Below are 6178 nucleotides of genomic sequence, written 5' to 3' on the forward strand. Positions count from 1 at the left end.
GTGTTAATTGTTGAGTACGACGTATAGGCATGGTGACGAGTATCTATACATTGGTGTCAAGCATGACCGTGAGTCTTATGCTACGATTAATATGACTTCGTTGTGTACTGTTCATGCCTTATGTGATATTTCTATTGTTGAACAAGGCTTGTGGAAGAAATTTTGGTAATTGAACATTGAAGAGCATTAGCTCAAGTTGTGAAATGAGTTGTGGAATTATTGTTGGCGATTGAACATTATAGAGCATTGGCTCAAGTTGTGAATTGAGTTGTGAAGTAAATGTGAAAAAGAGAGGAGGATTATGATATAGTCTCCCTTGCCGGGACGTTGTTGCTTTTAATGTTATCTCCCTCGCCAAGATGTTGTTGCTTTTGATATTGTTTCCCTTGCCAGGATATGATTGTTGTACTATTGTTCCCTTGCAGGGATTTTATTGTGATTTATTTATTTTCTTGCCCTTATTGTTTGTGATTGTTGTTTTGGTGAGGAAGAGTGTTAAAGCACGAAGGGCGATGTCGTGCATGATATTTGTGAGAGAGTGTTAATGCACGAAGGGTGATGTTGTGCCGCACGATGTACAATTCTGTGCCTTTATATGAGTGATAACGCACGAAGGATCATTCCGTGCCATGATTATGTGAGGTAAAAGCACGAAGGACGATGTCGTGCCGATTATATTGATATTTGGTGAGAACGAGAGTAAAAGCACGAAGGGTGATGTCGTGCGCTTGTCTTGATGTTTCGATTATTGTTGATTTTTGAGTTATAGTGTTCTTTACGATTATTTATTGTTTTCTGTTGTTACTTGATTCCCCCGCAGCATGCCTTCCCCCTTCTTACTTTTAAATTGTAAATTTCTGCCTTTATTTTCCGTTGAATATGATTTAATTGCACAGGATTATTTGGTAGTCTGGTCCTAGCCTTTTCACTACTTCGCCGAGGATAGGCTAGGCACTTACCAGCACATGGGGTCGGTTGTGCTGATACTACACTCTGCACTCTTTTGTGCAGATCCCGGTACTGTAGCTTTCGGACCGCAGTGAGGTTGCTGCTTCCAGTTTATCAGGCGACCCGAGGTAGTCCTGTAGGCGTCCGTGGGCCTTGGCGTCTCCTTCTATCCCTTCATTCTGTTTCTTTTATGTATTTCAGAGACAGCGTTGTATTTTCCTTTCGGACCCTTATTTGTAGTATTCTTAGACAGTCTGTGAAATTGTAACACCAGTTCTGGGTAGTTTATGTTATGGATTGGTATTGGCATCATTATTAAAATATTGCATTTCAGTCTTCCGCTTATTTAATTCCGCTGATTATTTAATGTTGGTTCTTAATTGTTAATGGATTAAAAAGGGAAAAAGATAGATAAGACAAATGGTTGGCTTGCCTAGCTTTCTCTAGTAGGCGCCACCACGACTCCCGAGGGTGGGAAATCCAGGTCGTGACACTCAGCCCCAAACTCCGTCGTCTTTGTTCAAGAACAACCCTAATGTCGTCTCATCGAGAGGACCGCGATTCTGACTCGAAACGCCACTGTTCCTGTTACCATAATACCCTCACGTGCGCTTCAAAAAAACCTATATTCTTTATAATTGAAGCCGCTGGATCCACCGTCAGCAGTCCACAGTCTCGACGGAGTTTACAAGCATCGTGGGCACAAGTAGTTCGCGGCGGCGACGGTAAGGTTGAAGCAGGTACACGGATGTTCCAACACCCTCGTCCTCAGTTGCAAGTGACGCGAAGGCATTTGGTCGAGCATTTTGGTTCTTTTTTTTGGTGAAGTCAACTTTTTTGTAGGTGAATTCCTTGTTGTCACCAAGTTCCAAACTCCTATTTTTCGCTCGTATTAACACCCTTTTGTACCTTCGCTGTGTCCCCAGGTACAAAAATTGCACCTGTCATCGAGGGTGTTGTTCAGCACATAGCATCAAGAAGGTTGGAAATCGGGGGTTTGGATTTGGAAAAGTTACTAGCAGATGAGCTTACTAAATCAAATCCAACAGTGAAACTCAATATTTCTGATGTGGAAAAATTGAAAGAGCGTTATGCATTCTGTGCTGATGATGATATTGCCTATGAGAAGCTTCAACAATCATGCCTGGAAGAGAAACATACTCTGCCGGATGGCCAGGTTTCTTTGCACTACTTTTCAGCTTATAAGGCACCATTGTACAAAGTTGATAGAAAACCAATTCATTGTATTATACATCTCTAATACAATGAAAGAAATCCTCGTTCAATTTCTCTAAAGGAAATTGTAGTGTAGTGGCTCTCTTTAGTGTTGCTTTGCTAGAACAAGCCAATTCATTAAAATTACCGCTTTTCTGATTGTATTGTTCTAGCAAAGGGGTTCAAAACCTCCATTTGTGAATTCTTTCGGTGGCCCATTATGGAATATGGAGTTGAAGACCGATTTGGTTTTAAAAATAGTAGGATTAATGTTAGATATTTTTCTCTGCTTCTCTCTGTGGAACCGAAAAGTAAGTAAATATCTTAGGGAAAGGAGCTAAAGGGCTATGAGCTTTTTGCACTCCACTAAACACTAGACATTAATAGGAGTAAGGGCGTTGTATTTTAGGATCACGGTGTATTGCAGTTTACTGATTTTGATAAAATTTTCTCTAGCCGGCCTTCGTTTATTGTCGTTCTGTCATCCTTATCTTGTAGGTAGAACTGTTGTTGGTGTGAATGGATCTCATTTCATTTTTTGATTTTAGGTAATCACAATTGGAAAAGAAAGATACACAGTTGGTGAGGCATTGTTTCAACCATCTATATTGGGTAATGATACTCATGGAATAGTCGAGCAGCTTGTTCATAGTATTTCGTCTGTGTCGTCTGAAAATCACCGCCAGCTGCTAGAGAACACAGTACTTTGTGGTGGCACTGCTACTATAACCGGTCAGTCTTCATCTCCTTGTTTAGATGAATGTGACTGACGAATGTTCATATTTCTCCGTATTTCTGCGCTTCTGTTTTGTTAGTAGAACTTTTTTGTTTTCCTTGTTTTGTTGGTTTATCTCAAGTAGTTCAATTTGATTGGATGTATTTGAAATGCTGGTTGTATGACATTGAGTCCTTTCCTTGCTCGAATTAATGCGACCGGGAAGTGTAATATTCCCTTTTATTTTCCGTTATTGGTATTTTTTTGGGGGGCAAGCTTTCAATATTTATGTACTGGATACATTTGAGATTGAGTGCACTTAGAAGAGGTCAGATGGGCTGATGTTTAGCTAGTGGACTATAAGTAGCAGTCAGCAGCAATAATTGTTCTTTACAAAATATGGCTTCTCCTTAGGAGAATTACCTTGATCATTTCCTTCATAGAATTGGCTTGTGCTTCATATGCTTGATGGCTACAGCAACTGTTTGACAAGCAAAGAGTAAAACATAAGGTAATCTCAACGTCTCCTTTCTGCCTCTCCTAAATAGGATATTCCTGTAATATTCTCAATGGATGCCTGTATGGTGATGACACATAAAATGTATTGAAATACTGATGAGTATGCTATTGATCAGAGGGACCATTTCTCCCTTTTATTGGTAACATTTTTTCCAAGCTCCAGGACACAAATCCCTTTTTAATCTTACTATCTCCTCTTACCAAACTGGTTTAGGCCTTTACACTGCACATTGTCCCAAATGAAAAGCAGGAAGAGCTGATTGACTTTTTGATGAGTTAGCATTGATAAGTTCCCAAAGGGTTGGCTGAGTGAGTGGTTGAGATATCGGAGTAATAACTTGGAAATGTCCTGGTTCTAATCCCAGCTCCAAGTGTTAAAATTTCCTTCACATCTACTAGTATTATATGCTTGAAATTTCTTCTACCATGTGCACTGGATAACACCATCGAGTTGACTCAGTGTCATGTACTTTACAGAAATTTCTTCGTATTTTGCGACCCAATGTGTGCTCAGCACTTTCATTTGCTTTCTTACTGGAAATCAAGAATTGGTTCATGTCAAAAGTAGATGTTGCTTTATTTTCTTTGTAGCTATGAAAGAGTTTCAAGAGCGAGTTGTTCTCTTCAGCAATTTCTTTTACTATAAAAATAAATTGACTTTGACATAAATATGAACAGATGGTCGGATTTTGAGGTGATTTTGACCCTAGAGAGTTTGCTGAATAGTTTGAGTTCATGGACAGTTACATTTTCAACTACATGAACCACAATGAGATTGTTCATGGCTCTGGTGCCTCTTCTGTACAGGGAGCTCGCTATTTTTTTCCAATATATTGCATGTAGAAATATAAAATATTGGATTTGTATGGCATAGTCGTATTTACGAATGATGTTTTGAGCAGGTTGAAAATTTTGCGATAGTCATATATACAAAGGAAACTCTGCCGAAAAATTTAAGAATTTAGAGAGTTTAAAAATTTTCGAGTTATCAAATTTAAAATTTTTTTCTTGCATTGCGTATTAACTGAATTTGTGCTTGAAGCTGCTTTAAGTACTTTATGACTCAATTATCCTAAAAATTTTGTTTGATTATTTCTCATTGTCTTTTGTAGGTGCAGCAATTGCGGATGAAAACAGTGACGAAGACCTTACTTGAGTGTTGTTGATCGTTGTTAGACTTTCTATTATTATTTTTAAGGATATATTTTAGTTTAGAACTTTCTGTATGCGAACTATCTATTTTGACTTTTGAATTGTCGACCAAACAATGTATCCATATTTTATTTTTATACATGGATAATGCTAGTTGGATATGGTGTAAACCAATTTCATGGAATAGGAAAATATTTCTTATTTTGCTTCCATAAATATTATAATTTGTTGCAATAGAGACTATAACCGTTCCAATAGACCTAGCAAATAATAAGAGCAACCCCTAATAATTGTTCCAATATGTCACAATTCGGTTGCAATAGGGTACTGATAATTGTTCCAATATATCCCAAAAACTGTTGCAATAGGCTTAAAAAAAATCAACTGTATTATTATATCAGAACGGTTTATAACCGTCCCAACAGAAAAGAAAACCGTTCCTATAGATAGGACAATGGTGCAGTCCAAACCCTTACAATATCCCTATCTATGAGGACGGTTTTCAAACCGTTGCAAGTAACCGTTCCAATAGATCTATTGTAACGCCGAATTCCGGAACGCGTCCAAATCCGTCCCAATATACCTATAGGGACGATTAGCCTATCTATTGCAACGGTTTTAGAAGGGTTGCCATAGCTGCAATTTCTAGTAGTGATCCTCCATGTGTTCAGTGGCTTTCTTGGATTTAATGATGACATCATCTACATACACCTCGATCTCCCAGTGTATCATGTCATGGAAAATAGTAGTCATGGCCTTCATGTAGGTGGCCCCAGCATTCTTTAATCCAAACGGCATCATCTTGTAATAATACATTCCCCATAGCGTAATGAAAGCCGTTTTCTCCGCGTCTTCTTCGTCCATCCATATCTGATGATACCCAGCAAAACAATCGACGAATGACTGCAGCTCGTGCTTGGCACAGTTGTCAATCAGGATGTGTATGTTCGGCAAGGGGAAGTCTTCTTTCGGACTAGCCCGATTGAGGTCCCGGTAGTCGACACAGACTCTGACCTTCCCATCCTTTTTTGGCACTGGCACAATGTTGGCTAACCATGTCGGGTACTCCACTACCCTGAGGACCTTGGCTTTGACTTGCTTGGTGACTTCTTCCTTGATTTTCAGACTCATGTCTGGCTTGAACTTTCTGAGCTTCTGCTTTACCGGCGGACACGTCGGATCTGTTGGCAGTTTGTGAGCTACAATAGATGTACTGAGACCGGTCATATCATCATATGACCAGGCAAATATGTCCTCATATTCTTTTAAGAACTCCGTGTACTCTTCCTTTTCCGATGGTGACAGGTGAACACTGATGCGCGTTTCCTTGACATTCTCTGTATTCCCCAGGTTGACGACCTCAGTTTCGTCCAGGTTAGACTTAGGTCTATTCTCAAAGTCTTCGACCTCTTTAATGACCTCTTCTGGTATCTCATCCTCTTCTGAGTCTATATCCGTTTGTTGCGTTATCTCGTCGCATGTCACACTCGTCGGTTCATCAAGATAAGTAATAGTAATGCTGTGTAAAATAAAATAAATGATAGAGAGAAAATAATAAGAGTGAGACTTATAAGAAACTGAAATACTTCGATAAATTCCAAAATCGTTTTGAACATCGGAGCTCTTTTT

The 6178-nt window shown here is 39.2% G+C and overlaps 1 long non-coding RNA gene across 3 annotated transcripts in view; it reads left to right on the plus strand.

The window, feature by feature from the left end:
• LOC109216608 overlaps positions 1 to 4719 on the plus strand; it is a 12818-nt gene extending 8099 nt beyond the window's left edge. For all 3 annotated transcript variants that reach the window (XR_002066513.1, XR_002066511.1, XR_002066512.1), the window contains exons 4-6: positions 1875 to 2125; positions 2712 to 2895; positions 4510 to 4719. This is a non-coding gene — a long non-coding RNA (uncharacterized LOC109216608). The remainder of the gene's footprint in view (positions 1 to 1874; positions 2126 to 2711; positions 2896 to 4509) is intronic.
• Positions 4720 to 6178: the final 1459 nt, after the last annotated feature.

This window comes from Nicotiana attenuata, unplaced genomic scaffold (assembly GCF_001879085.1).
Source record: "Nicotiana attenuata strain UT unplaced genomic scaffold, NIATTr2, whole genome shotgun sequence".
Classification (NCBI taxonomy): Eukaryota; Viridiplantae; Streptophyta; class Magnoliopsida; order Solanales; family Solanaceae; genus Nicotiana; species Nicotiana attenuata.